We start from the raw sequence: 13,829 nt of genomic DNA, 5'->3' as shown, positions 1-13,829 counted from the left end.
CCCACCCCCCACGCAATCTCTCCCCACCCATCACTTGTTGCAGAAACCAGATCAGCTGTCTGGCTGCGTGTCCACTCATTCTGGATCTGATAGTTCCTTGTGGAGTCACTCACCCTCGTATTTCCTGGAAGTGGAAGTATAGCTCTGGAAGCCTGATTCGATTCAGGTGCATCTTTTTGCCAGAACCCTTCTCAGGTGGGGTTGTGCATCTCTCAAGAAGGCACACCTGTGATGCTAAGTTTGATTAGCAGGTCCAGGTGGTCACAGCCCCAGCGCTTTTTAATGTCTTTTATCAACGGTCTCACCCATCCACGACCACTGCGAGGAGTCGTTATTCCAGAAGAGCTTGCAAAATGGTGATTTCCTAATGGTCTCGTCCTTGTGCAATGAGTAGATAGAATTCTCCTGTTAAGGAAAACAAACCTTCCCTTATCAACTAGGGTTAACCGGTTACCCTGAAATACTGCTCTAAAAGGGAAATCCTTAATTCTTTTCTTTTAATCAGCAATTTTCAAAGTAGAGAGTCGGGACCCTAGTTATTTCTAATAGGTTTCCAGTGAGGTTTTATTTTGTTCTTTATTTCCTTTTTTTCCATATATTTATCTATTTTAGGTATTCAGTGTGTTTCAGCCAACTGCATCCACTATTCTTTTTTCGGCCTGATTTGCCCCTCTCTGGCCAGGGATTTCTGATTTTTTTCCTCAGAGCTGGCCAGCCAGGGGTGCTCGTCACATCGGTGATGAGAGGAATGGCGACTCCTTTGGACAGTGGGTCACGCTGTGCCAGTGTGGGGGAGGGGGCCTGTGGAAGAGCAGTCCTTTCTTTGGGGGTTTATTTTCCTGCCTGGGTTGGGCCCTCTGATAACCAGCTGTATCTGAGCATAATCCTATTAGAGGGCAGGGGGTTCTGATAGTCATACAGCCCTGCTGGGAAAAGGGAAAGAAACCCAGGACCCTGAAAATCCCAGACCGGAACAGACACGAAGCCTGATTTTTGTATTCTCCAACGTGTCCACCAGGTGGCGCTGTCCAACCACGGATCAACTAGCTTTGGTCTCTGGCGCTGGGGGGGTCTCCCACACTTGTCCTCACTTAGTTCCACGGCCCACCCCCTCCAGCTAGGCCTGGGGGAGCAAAGGGAGGATAGAGGCTTTGGTGCCCACAGGGTGTGCGGAGGTGAGTTTGGTGGTGCTGTCCCCAACTCCAACCGGCTTGTGCCAGCGATGGTGACAGCAAGAAGTCGGCTTGGCTCCACGGGGGGGGGGGGGGGCCCCCTCCCCGCACCCTGCTGACTTGGGACACGGTTGTGGACTCGGTTCCTCCTGCTTGATCTTACAGGGAAAACAGAGGTTTGCTTGGTTACCTGCACCCTTCCAGACCAGGATTTTGGGGGACTGAGGTGGGGGTGGGGGAGGTCAGTTGGGTGTCACTGGAGTGAGGTGACAAGTTGGTGGGGTGCTGGGCATTCAAGGTTCCAGGGCCCAGCCTCCTGCCCCAGGAGGGAATGGGGGGTGGTGCATTGTGGAGCATGGCAGGGAGGGAGCCCATGGACTCCAGGATGCCTGTGGTGAATGGGAAGGTATCCCTCTCTTCCTGGGGGCCCCACAGGAGGACCATGACGGGTGGGGGGTGCTGCAAGATTCTGATTGGCTGCTTGCTGGGAGATGGAGGGGAAGCAGCAGCAGTTGGGGTCTCCTGTCGTCTGGCCACCGGGCATCCCCCCTGCTGGGTGCCGTCCCGGGGGCTGCTCAGGGCAGGTTGGGAGTGAGGGCCTTGGGGCCAGACAGGGCTGGTGGCCTGCAGGGCTTCTTCCATGTTGGACCCACTGGAAGACCCAGCCACACCCAGGGGCTGCCCCTTCAGCGGAGAGCATGGTAGACGCTGCCAGCGGGTTCATGGGGGGCATCTTCCTCTCCCTTCCCCCTTGAAGAGGAGCCAGCGCCTCTCACCAAGTAGAACTCACCCACCTATGGTTTCATCTGTGGAGGAGAAGTCATGTCACACAGTGAGAAGGGGCCGGGAGGAGGGGGTGGGGGACCCCCTCCCCGGGGTGGGGGACCCCCTCCCCCACTGCGAGCAAGGGGGGACCTGAGGCAGGAGGGGCTGGAGTCTCATTTCACCGCCCTGACCTCTTGATGTGCGTTTGCCAGCGTGCTCCAGCTGACAAGCAAGGGCCCCGCTGCCATCTCCGAGGGCCCAGGCTGCACTGTGCCCCAGGTGGGCTCCCAAAGGCGGGCCCGCCCCCTCAGCATCAGTTTCCTTCTGAGCAAATGGCTGAGGGATTGCGGGAGCGAACATGGGGACCTGGACCTGGCTGCTGGGCCTCAGAGGCAGAGCTGGGCTCCTGATGTCTCTGCTCCCTCACCTGGGGCCCTGGATGAAAGTGACTCTTTTCTCAGGTCCTCGGCGTCCCTGGGAGGGGGAAGGTGCTGACCAGCACCCAGGGGCCCCGAGGGGCTGCCAGCCAGGGAACAGCGAGCTGAGCAGGGAGCGAAGACTGGACAAGGGCTGCCGGTCAAGGCCTGTCCAGCAGGGACGCCCCGACAAGGCTGGACCCCTCTCTCCCGGGCAAGAGGCAGCCGTCTTGGAGGTGCTCCCTGCCCACGCCGGGCTCCCACTGTCCCCTTCCCTTCAGGGGTGCCAGATGGGGCTGGTCCAAGGCAGCCAGGTCTGCCTCTGGCTCCGGCCCCGTCCCCTCCGGAGGGCCCAGCAGGCTGGCAGATGGTGGGCTGGGAGGGGGGCTGCCCAGGCAGACGGGCTGCCTTTCAGGACAGATTGTGGGCCAGGCAGGGGTCCGGAGCCTGCCCCACCTGCTCCAGGCCCCTGGTGGGACTTCTCTCATCTCCCTGGGGCTAAATTGGGATGAGGCCGAGGGGTGGCTTCAGCCCAGGCCTGCTTGTGTCCTGCTGGGTTCTCTCCGTCCCCTGGGCTCAGGGCTGGGTGTCCCTGCGTGGTGCCGATCTGGGGTCTTGTAGCCTCCTCCCAGGAGCAGACACATGGCCCGAGCTCACCGAGCTGGAGGGATCCCTGTGTGCCCAGGCAGAGTGTGTGACATACCCCACGAACAAAGCCACCTGTAGCAGACAAGGTGATACCAAGAGGCTCCTGGGACAGGCAGGTGATAAGTTGAGGCTCTGCCTAGTTGTCATCAACAGCCAGCCTGACACATGGGATGAAGGACAATGTGGAGGGAGGGGTCACCCTGGCTGGGGGTCAGGGCTACTTTTCAGAGGACGGCAGGTTGAGGCCACACAGGCTCCGTTAGGGCGCAGAGGGCAGGTGGGTGGGTGGGAGGGCTCCCAGCCGAGGGAGAAGCCAGTCCAGGAGGCGGGAGGGTCAGCTGGATGCAGTGAGCGCGAAGGCCCCAAATGTCCTGCTGAGGTGGTGGGGTCACCTCCTGTGACCTCAGCCCTCAGACTCTGGGGTGGCTGGACCATAACGGTGTCCTGGGGCCCCAGAGTGCTGGGAGAATTTATCACGGTGTGTTCTTATGTAGATGATGATAATCCAAAAATATCTTCTTTTTAGCCAGTTACAAAGAAAACCTTTGCAGCTACCGTGTGCCATTGGCCGCCGTCTCCGTGGAGAACGACTGAGGACTCTTCTGCGCTGGTGTTTTCACTGTTCCCAAGAGCAGTTCCTTTAAAAGAGGTCAGTGCATTTGCTCAAGGTCAAGGGGCAGGGACGGCCGGGGCCATGGGGCGGCAGGGCGAACGGAGGAGGGGTGTGTGACAGGGTCAAGGTTGCCTTCCAGAGGGTCACTGTGGACACCGGGCAGTGTGCCCAAGGAGCCAGCAGAAAGGCCCAGGGCTTGGCATCGCCTCCTGCCCACCTTGCTAATGGCTTCAGGGAGCGATGTCCTCCTATGGCCAGCTCCGGAAGCCCAAGGTGCCACCTCTGAGGCTGGGGCCATGGCAGCTGCCTGCTTCCTGTCATGGTCTTCCCTGAGTTGCTCCTCAAACTCAAGTCTCCCGGAGCCAGACTGTAGGATTCCAACCCCACTCTACCCCTTAGTGGCTGGGTGACCTTGGGTCAGTCACTCGCCCTCTCTGAGCTTTGATTTCCTCAGCTGTAAAAGGGGGACAGTAAAGTACCCACCTTGGGTCGTGACGATTCACTGAGCTACGGCCCTTAGAACCCCTTCCAGCACATAGCTGGCACTCGCTATTATTATCACTATTGTGCTGTCTGCATTTTATTTTGTTGAGGTGAAATCCACATAACACAAAATAACCCATTTTAAAGTGGACCTTTCCATGGCATTTAGTGTATCCACGATGCTGTGTAACCACCACCTCTATCTAGTTCCAAAGCACTGTCATCTCAAAAAGGAACCCTGTCACTTCCCGTTCATTCCACAACTCCCCTTCCTTGGCCCAAGCAGCAACTACCAGTCAAGTTTTGGTGGCTGTGGATTTGCTGCCTGTTGTGGACATTCCCGTAAATGGAACCATACAGTGTGTGTCTTTCATGTCTGACTTCTTTCACCAGCATTAATATTTTCAAGGTCCGTCGGTGTTGTCGCAGGTGTCACCACTTCATTCCTTTTCACGGCTGCGTAATATTCCACTATGCGAATAGACCAGAGATGATCCAGTGAGTCCAGAAGCCAGCAGGGCAGGGGTCTTGTGCCCACAGGGAGGAGCCCAGGACCCTTTGAGCCCAGAGAACTTACAGAGCCTTTCTACGTAGGGACAAGGTGGGGACAGCTGGTGCGGTGCTCCTGTCCCTCGGAGCTGCTGTCATTGTCACCGCTGTAATGACTCATGTTCCCATTTCACGGTGAAGGCCCGAGTGGCTGTAAAGTCCTCGCAGGGGGGCTGGACCCAGAGTGGGTCCAGGGGAAAAAAGCCGGAAGCCCCCGGCCCCGCTGGTCTGTGACAGAGAGAGGGGCCGCGTGGACGAGCTCCCGAGGTCCACTGCCCAGCCTGGTTTTCTTTTTGCCTTGCCCAGCCCCCAACCTCTCTGTTCTGTGCCCGATGGGAATGAGGGTAACTCATTTTTCTTGCTGAGATTCAGAAGTCCAAGGGGAAGCTCTCACTTGCTCATGAGTGTCTTTGTACGTCCCTGGGAACAAAAAGGAACAGGCGTGCACCCTCACTCAGGCACACCAATTAAGCAAAAACGCGTGCTCATGCCTGGCCGGCTTTGGGTTCGCCCTCGGTCACCCCTGAACTCTCACAGGATCCCTCTGAGGGGGACCAGAGAGGTCCCCCAGCGGGCACGAGTGTCGAGAACCTGCAGGAATGGAGGTGCGGGGTTCCATCCTTCCCCTCGTGGACACGGTCCCTGATTTCCAGACGGCGAGGTGGGGGATACTTCTCTGCGATGCCGGGCACTACCCCTCTCCAGCAGGAGTGGGACTGGACCCAAAGCAGGCCCCGAACACCTCTTGCAGACTCTGAGTCTTAGATGGAGGGCGGCGTGGATAGGACGTGGGCTGCCCGGTCCTCGCAGTGACCGCCCTGTACTGGCGTGCAGTGCCCGGCCCTGCTCTCCTGAGCCTGATTCCGCCTCTGTCCTGGATGCCCCCATCCTCTCAGGCTCACCGCCTTGACTTACATGGACCCGCGCTGTACAACAGCTGCCCCTCAAGACACCCGCACCTCCTTCCTTCGGAGATGTCCCCCTGGTCGGTGCTCCCCGAATGTCAACCCCCAGAAGGCCCCGGTGTCCAGCGGTCTGGAAGTTCTTTCAGGCCTCACTGAGCCAGGCCATGGTGGTGACATGGTCCCTGGGGTGGAGGGGAGAGGAGACTCCGCGAACCGCCACCTGGGGTTGAGATGTCAGTTGCTGGCCACCAGTGTCCTCTGCCAGGCCCTTTCCTGTCTGTCCTGCTTAACCCAGTATCGATCGCCAGTCAGGCCCTTTGCTCCCGTCTCATTGTCCTGGCTGATGGCTCTGGCCGCCGTTGATCTGCAGTAAGGAAAGCATCCTGGTCAGACGCCTCCTCACTGCGCCCACCTGATGGCATCCCGTGCTCTACCGCGCCAGTCCCCGAGGCCCCAACTGCCTGCCCCCACCCTGCCCTCCCCCTCCCTGCATCCCATGGCCTCCCCCATGTCCTGCCGTTCCCAACACCCCATTTTCTGCCCCCCTCCCTGAGCTTTGCCCCCTCCCGATGCCGTGTCCTCCCTGGAAATAAGACACAATATCCACACCCCCCCTCCCTTTCTTACTGGAGCGAGGACAACTTCTCCTGTTACACTCATCCAGCTGGGAGGAAGGACTTTCTAGTGAGAAGCTTCAGGGGGGCAGAGGCAGGAGGGGTTCCCATCATTTCATGGGCTCCCCCTTCACCTCGGGCCTCGAGCTCTCACCCACAGACTTTCTGCCCCAGCCAGACCTGGGATGGGGGACTCTGCCTAAGGCCTGGTTCTAGGGACGGTCCCCTCCCTTGGGGTGCCCCATCACAGGGCCCTGGGGGGATGGGGAAGCCCCGCAGATGGTGCCTGGTGGTCCTGTGGGCGGGGGCCAGGCTGGGCAGCCAGGGGCTCCTGGCCTGAGCTGCAGTCCCTACTCCAGGCAGGGCTTGTCTGCTGGCCTGAGAGCACCCACCCCCCGCCTCTCCCGCTTCCTGCTTAGGGAAGCCAGACGCCCTGCCATCAAGAAACAGGTAAAGACAATGTCACTAAAGGCACAGTCCAGTAAAGGTGCCAGGCCAGCAGCCAGGGGCTTCTGCTGCTGTCCACTGTAGCTGGGCTCCCATGCCCCAGCTACAGCCCACAGCCCTCCCCAGGCCGTCATGCCCTGATTCTTGGGGCCCCTGAGATGGGAGGGGCAGTGGGGGTTCCCAGACTGGGGGCTATAGTTGCCACCTGGCCCTACATGGCTACACACCTTTGGCCTCTTCCACAAGCCTCTCTGCTGGGGGGTGCAGATGGCGTCCCCTAGCCTGTGAAGTATGTGAACAACAGCAATGCTGCCTGACCACGAGAGCTACCGGGACGGCACCCCCTCCAGCCACCTGGCACAATCCACTTGGGGCAGCCCAGAGATGCTGCAAACACCTCCCAGTGACAGCGGATCCAATGAGAGAGTGGGCGGGTCCAATGGGAGAGTGGGCGGGTCCAATGAGAGAGTGGGCGGGTCCAGAGTGAGAGTGGGCGGGTCCGGGTGAGGGTTAGTGCTGGGACTTGAATCTCAGATTCCGCCCTCTGGTTGGAGGTGCGGAGATGTGAGCCCGTTGCCCCTGAACTTGGTCAGCATGTAACTTGTTAACTAAAAACTGAAAGCCCAGAGACGGATGTGGCCAGTGGACGTGGCGGAAACCGCATGGGGAAAGGAAAAAGGCTGTTTCTGGGCCCGGACTCGCCCTCCTCACCCTGGAACCATCTGCACATTTCCCCCAACCCAGGACCCTGCGCTTGATCTCATGATAGTCTTGGAGGGCTCGGAAAACTCCTCGCTGGGTCCCACTCCCCAGAGTGTCTGATTCCTGGCCGTCTCGGGTCGGGCCTGAGAATCTGAATTCTAGCCGTTGGCTACTTCTGCGGACCCTACTTTGGGAACCACATTAACGGCACTCCTGGTGCATGCTCATGGACACTGCCTTTTAGTAATGGATCAGGGCTTCATGTTTTGCTTTTTTTCAGCCCCTGCTGGAAACCAAGCCGGTTTCTAAGGGCCGTCCTCAGGCAGAGGGGTGTGTGGCCTCCGACCTTGGGAAGGCCCTTGGGAAGGGTTGCACCCTCCAGGCAGGCTGAGAATGGGGCGAGGTCTGCTTGCTGCTTGCGGGGACTCCACGGTACCCTCTGCACATCCCATAGCACGTGCTGCCTTCCCCCCCTCATTGTGAGCCGTCCCGTTAGTGGGCATAAAATATTTACTTAACTCAGCTTTTTGCAAATATTCCTTCAGCATTTTCCGTCTGCTGGAAGCAAAAGGCGGGCCTCAGCACCAGCGGAAGGGGTGGGTGTTAATAATACAACAAGCAGCCGTGCGCAGGGCTGTCTGCCTGTTAAACCCCGCCCCCTGGTCCCTCTACCTGCAGAAAGGCCGCCTTGGGGGCTGGATGAGCGGAGTGGGGAGTGGGCAGGTGCGGGGAGGAGGGTTGTTCAATAGACAACTGATATTACATTTCCAAAGTCTCCCATTCACCCTTTGGGAAGGAAGTTGCAGGGACCTTGGGGAAAACAAATGAGAAATGTTTTTAAAATGTGTCACTGCTTTATATTTTAATACCTTTTTCAAAGGTTTTTTTCCTGGCTGCTATTTTACTCCCCCCACTCCTCACCCTGGAACTGTGGCTGCAGGTCGCTGAGGCTTTGCTAAAAGCCCTGAAATAGAGAATCTGTTCTAACTGACCCGGCAGACATGGGCTTCTACATTGTTCATGAATTGCTTCCCTCATTCTTTTTGTGATGCTGGTGATCTGTAAGAAGACAAACCCCAAACTCAAACTTTGGGGGAAACCTACTTGAGAAAGGGGGTTTTACCAGGAACTTTGGGGACCCTTCTGCTCTGATTTGGGAGGACATCCTCCTCGTTTCCCGGACACCCTGCAGGTGGGCAAGACGACACGCTCAAGGCACGTGGGGCTTCTAGAAACACAGGTGCCAAAGGACTTGTCACTGTTGTTTTCTTATCATTCAAGGGGGCCTGTCCCCTGGGGTCTCTGCTGATGGCAGAGAGGGCTGTGGAGAGGTAGAGGATAGGTGAAGAGAGAGAGAGAGAGAGAGAGAGAGAGAGAGAGAGAGAGGTGACTCTGAGAAGGCAGGTGATTAATCCGAGGGTGTGGACCCTCACACCTCTCAGAGCTCAGAAGCCATGAGAACCCTTAGGTGGACTCCTGCCCCTGAAAGGATGGACAGATGTTGGAGAACGGAATGGAAATACCGAGTCTGGGGAGAGAAAGATGGAAGGGAGGAGAAGAGAAGAGAAGAGGGTAGGACGGAGGGAGGCCGTGTGGTAGGGAGGGCTGGACTCTGTCACCCATCAGTGTTTCTTCCTGTCCAGGCTCCCGCAGCCCATCCTCCACAGCTGGGGTTCAGCCGGCTGGCACTGGGGCTTGGCCCTGCCATGGAGGCCCACCCAGCATGTCGAGCTGGACACCACCTTGGACATGGGTTAGTCCAGTTCTCCTGCTGTCAGACAAGGTCAGCAAGGTCCCTGTGGCCAAGTGACTTGCCTGAGGTCACTTGACCTGTGGGGGGTCCAGGTGCATCTTCTTGACTCCCAGAAACCAGGAGGCCTGATGGGCAGCGGGTGTATAGAGGGACGTGAACATAGGAATAGCAAACAGGCTGGATCAGGACTCCGGGGAGCAGCTGCCTGAAGGGGGCCAGTGGTCACCTGACACTTCTTTCCTGCCCACTGTACAGAGGGTGTGGTCCGGGACAAGTCTGTTCAAAATTGGTCACCACCCAACTGAAATAGCTTATTTGAAGGAAGCGCAACTTGGCGACACGGCTATCAACATTGGTGTGCCTAAGTCAGAGGGGGAAAGAAGGAAACACCAAGAGGAAAGCGCCGGAAGTCAGGCACACCCGGGTCTGGTCCAAGGCTGCACTGTGGCCGCAGCCACGGGCGCTCCATGGGACGTCTTCCCTGCCCTAAATGTAACCCGCTGGGCATCTTTTTAAAGTCACATTCTATCCAACCTTTTGAAATAAAGGTTTACCTTTTAATGGGAAATGTGCCTTTCACTGTGGCGGAGGAGCTGGGCTCCCCGGCTGTGCCTGTCTTCTCCTGGACAGCAGCTCCCTGGTTTTGGGGTGCCACAGGCCCCTAGTGTCAAGGCCCGTGTCCCTGGGCTGAGGGGATGCTTCCGAGCTGGTGGGCACACAGGCTTCCTCAGAGAAAGCAGGAAGTTAACAAATCGACAGCAATGAAAAGATGCCCTGCCAAGAAAATAAGACATTCTTCGATTCTTCCTTAGGGGGGCACGTGCTGTGACCGGAAGTGCAGACTGGCTGGGTTCAAGGCCTGCCAACCCTTCCCACGCAGCTCTCACCTCTCAAAGCGTCTCTGGGTCTGAGTTTCCCCACCTGTAAAAGGAGCCACAATAGCCCCTTCCTCCACCAGCAGCTGGACCAAACACCAGCATCCAGCCAAGTTGGCCAACTCCACGCCAGCCTCTCGGTGTGAGGACAGACGGTGCTCCAGTGGGGTGTCAGGCTCAGAGATCGGTCATCTCTTCTCAGACCTTGAGGCAGCGGGGTGCGCACTGAGGCACACAGAGCATCAGCCAGTGGGCGGGGGCACCTTCCTGGCTCTGAGAACAGGCCTGCGGCACACGCCCTTTCTCTTCCTCCCCTTCACTCCCTGTCCCCTGTCCCCTCGCATGGCCTTCCTGTGTTTTTTTTTTTGGTCCCTTTCTGTTTTTCTGAAATGTGCATGGACATTGAAATGTAAATAGTAAACAAGCAAAATGGGCCTGTGGACCCACCCCTGGCCCTGAGGCGCAGACGGTGTCCTGGCCTCTGGTCCTGTGGCCCCCTCCTAGCAGTACTCTCTGTCCCCCGGCGGGACCTTATCCTGAGTTTCCAGTCATTCCCTCCCTGGCTTGAAATGCTCTGTGTCAGTCTCTAAACAGCATATGACTGAGTTGTATTTTTCTGAACTTTACTTGAAGAGAATCACTGTGTGATTCTTCTGCACCGTTTTTTTTTTTTTTTAAACTCTACTGTTGCTCTGAGACCCGTGCCTGAATGTGGTCCCCATTTTCCCAGCACTCTAGAATTCCAGGGTGTGAACACACAGCAACCCCTGTGCTCCAATGGGAGGGTACGATTTTAATTATTTCAAGCAGTGTCACTGTAAACATTCACTTCTCCTGGGGCACATGGGCAAGGAAGGTCTCCAGGAAATTTGCTAAGAACGGGTGTTTCTGGGTCTCAGGGAGGCGCGGTTTCAGCTTCATGAGATGAGGCCAAGCTGTTTTGAAAGTGCTGGCGGCGTTTTTCATGCCCACTTGCAGTGCCTGATTGTTCATTGATCCACATCCTCGCCAGCACTCGGTACCACTGTGTTTAAAAATTTTTTGATGATTGGATGCCTGTAAACTGTACCTCAGTGTGGTTTCCATTTCTGGCTCCACATCCTTGATCACTAATGAGGCTGAATATAGCTTCACATTTTTACTGACTGTTCACATTTCCTCTTCTGAAATCGCTCTTTTTTTTAATTAAAAAAATTTTTTTTATGTCTGTTGTCCATTTTCCTATTGTGCTTTTCAGAAATTGATTTTGGTCAGTCCTCCATGCATCCTGTATAGGAACCCTCTGTCTCTCACGCACGGTGCAAACATCTCCTGGTTTGGGGCCCGTTTTCCACTTTCTGATGTCTTTCTTTGAATAAAATTTAAAATGTTAATGTAGTTAAAATTTCTTAATTATTTTCTTTGTGGATTTTTTCTTTAAAGACTTTTTTACTGACCATAAGATCACATCACACCTCTTTTCTTTTGTAGTTTCTTGGAAAAACTGAAGTTGTGGGACTCGACAGCTGCGGTCTGGGGTAGGTGTGCAGTTTCTTTTAACACGTGGGTAAGCAGACGTCCAAGCTGCTTGTTGAGAAGCCCACTTTTCACGGTCCATCTGCACACGAACACTCAGAACCCAGTCTGTCAGTGACTCAGCCTGGGGGGACATGATAACCCCGATAGCACCGGGTCAGAGTGATGGTGATTGCCCCCTCGAAAGTCAGCCCTCTCTGCCTCACTCTTTTCTGATTCACATGTTTCTGATCCCTGCTTAAAAATGAAAGTCCCTTTAGATCAAAGCTCTGGAAACTCCAGAGCAGTTCCCATCCCATGTTAGGGTTCATTTATTCACCGCGGCCTGTTGTGAGCCACGTGGCTTTGGAACAGGGGTGTTTCTGGCCAACTGAGCTCTCAGAGCGCCTGCCGGGCAGACACCCTGGACTTGGAGGCCATCTGAGTTCCCTGCTTTTCTGCTGTCCCAGAAATAAGCCCGCCCCTTATCAGGACACATGTTCTTAGCAGCTGAGGAGCCTGTTACATGTCATCTCCGAGTGCGTGGGGCTGCGGGCAGGCTGGAGAGGGCGCTGCAGGGAGCCCGTGGGGAGCTGGACGGGCACGCTGGAAGCAGTGGTGGTTTCAGAGACCTCCCCACCCAGGGCATCGTCCTTCCCCTCTTGTCACGGCTTTGTTTTTTTAACTGAGGCTGCTCCTGAATTGCCGTAGGACCTGGGAAATAAATATTTGGCGACTACGGTGCCTACTGCTCCCCGTCAAAATGCCTGCGTTTTGTTTCGGCGAGGACCTCGACCCCGAGGGATGTGTCCTGAGCAGGTCCAGGCTCTGAGCTCTCACTTGGTTCCAGGGCCTCAGCCCTCAGCTTCTCTGCGGGGACACATCCAGCGGGTCCCCCTGGACCCTCCTTCCCAGGTCCTCCTGCTCAAGAGCGGCGAACACAGAAGCAGACGCCAGGCTTGATGAGCCACCTGCTGAGGGCAGGCGGCCGGGGGCAGGAGGCCCATCCTGCAGTAACAGCATCATCCAAGAGGAAAAGGCAGGGGCTGGGGAAGCAGCTCCCGTGACTACTGGTTTCCTAAGGCTCATGGCCCTACCCGAGCATCGTTAATCCAAGAAAACCAACAACCGTTGCAGTCAAGTTTCCAAATGTAAACAGAGCACAGCCCCATCAACCTGTTAATTAGGGCTCATTAACTGTGAACAAGCCCTCACAGCTCCAGGAGGCAGCGGCCGCTGGAGGACAGCTCTGGAACCTTCTGTCCCCCCTGGGTGACTTGGGCACGCTCCCATCTGCCGGCACCCCTGGCCGCTGGCCTTCAGCCGCAGCCTGCCCAGATGCCCTGCACGCCCTCCTTTGGGGCCGTATCGTGTTGGTGGCTTGGTTTCTGTCCCTGCTGGGTCTGATGTGCACGTAACTAACACACGAGGAGCCGCCACCACCACATAAAATCCACACGACCTGTTTGCTAAGATGGCAAGCTGCTCACGGCAGCCATTCCTGGGTCACAGCAGGGCCCGTACCCAAGCTCAAGTCACCAGATGAGGGCAAAGGCTATTTGGAGGGGGAAAAAGGATGCGATTCCTTTCTGCCCTACTCATTTAAATATTAGCTATCAGATGAACTCCACTTAAAGCAAAACCAGGAGCCCGTGTAGCTTGGATCGCTGCCTTTTCATTATTATTATTATTATTATTATTATTATCATTATCATTATTTGCACCACTAAACCTGGAATGGTCAAAGGTGCCTCCTCAAATGCTTTGGGCAGCCTGGAAGGTGCTGATAATCGTCATCCCTTTGCAGGTCCCCCGAGGGGTGCTGACCAGAGGCCCCCGGCAGAGCTGGGCTCGGTGTCGGCTCTCAGGCTGAGGACAGAGCGGTGCCAAACTCCCTTCTACTGTATTCTGGTTTTCAAGGCCACTGGGTAGGAGGGTGAAGAGGCAGGAGGGGGGGAGCTCCGGTCAGAAGGGTCCTTGCTGGGGCAGATGCTGCCCAGACCAGGTCTGAGTTGCCCCCTCTCCAGCTCTGCCAACTTGCAGCAGCCTCGTGTGGAGAAGCGTGCACCCTGTGACCAGCCGGGCGACAGGAGGTGCAAGTGGGCCGGCTCCGCTGTGGTGGTCTCCTGGGCCCAGGCTGAGGCCGGTCTCCTGCTGACAGTGACCTGACTCAGCTTTTCCCCTGCCCCACAGGGTTCCCCTGCCTTTCACCTGTTCCCCTGAGAGCCCTCCCTCAAAATCCCACCCACCGAGAATCCCCACCTCCGGCGCTCCTTCCGGGGCACCCTGCTAAAGATGCCGCAGGCACCTCTCTCAGACAGTTCTCTCCTAAGTCAGTCAGTGTGAAAGTTTCCAAGCCGCGTGCATATGTCAGCGTCCTCTCCACCCACTGC

Source organism: Hipposideros armiger, unplaced genomic scaffold (genome assembly GCF_001890085.2).
Source record: "Hipposideros armiger isolate ML-2016 unplaced genomic scaffold, ASM189008v1 scaffold_87, whole genome shotgun sequence".
Lineage (NCBI taxonomy): Eukaryota > Metazoa > Chordata > Mammalia > Chiroptera > Hipposideridae > Hipposideros > Hipposideros armiger.
This window is presented reverse-complemented; position numbering follows the sequence as displayed.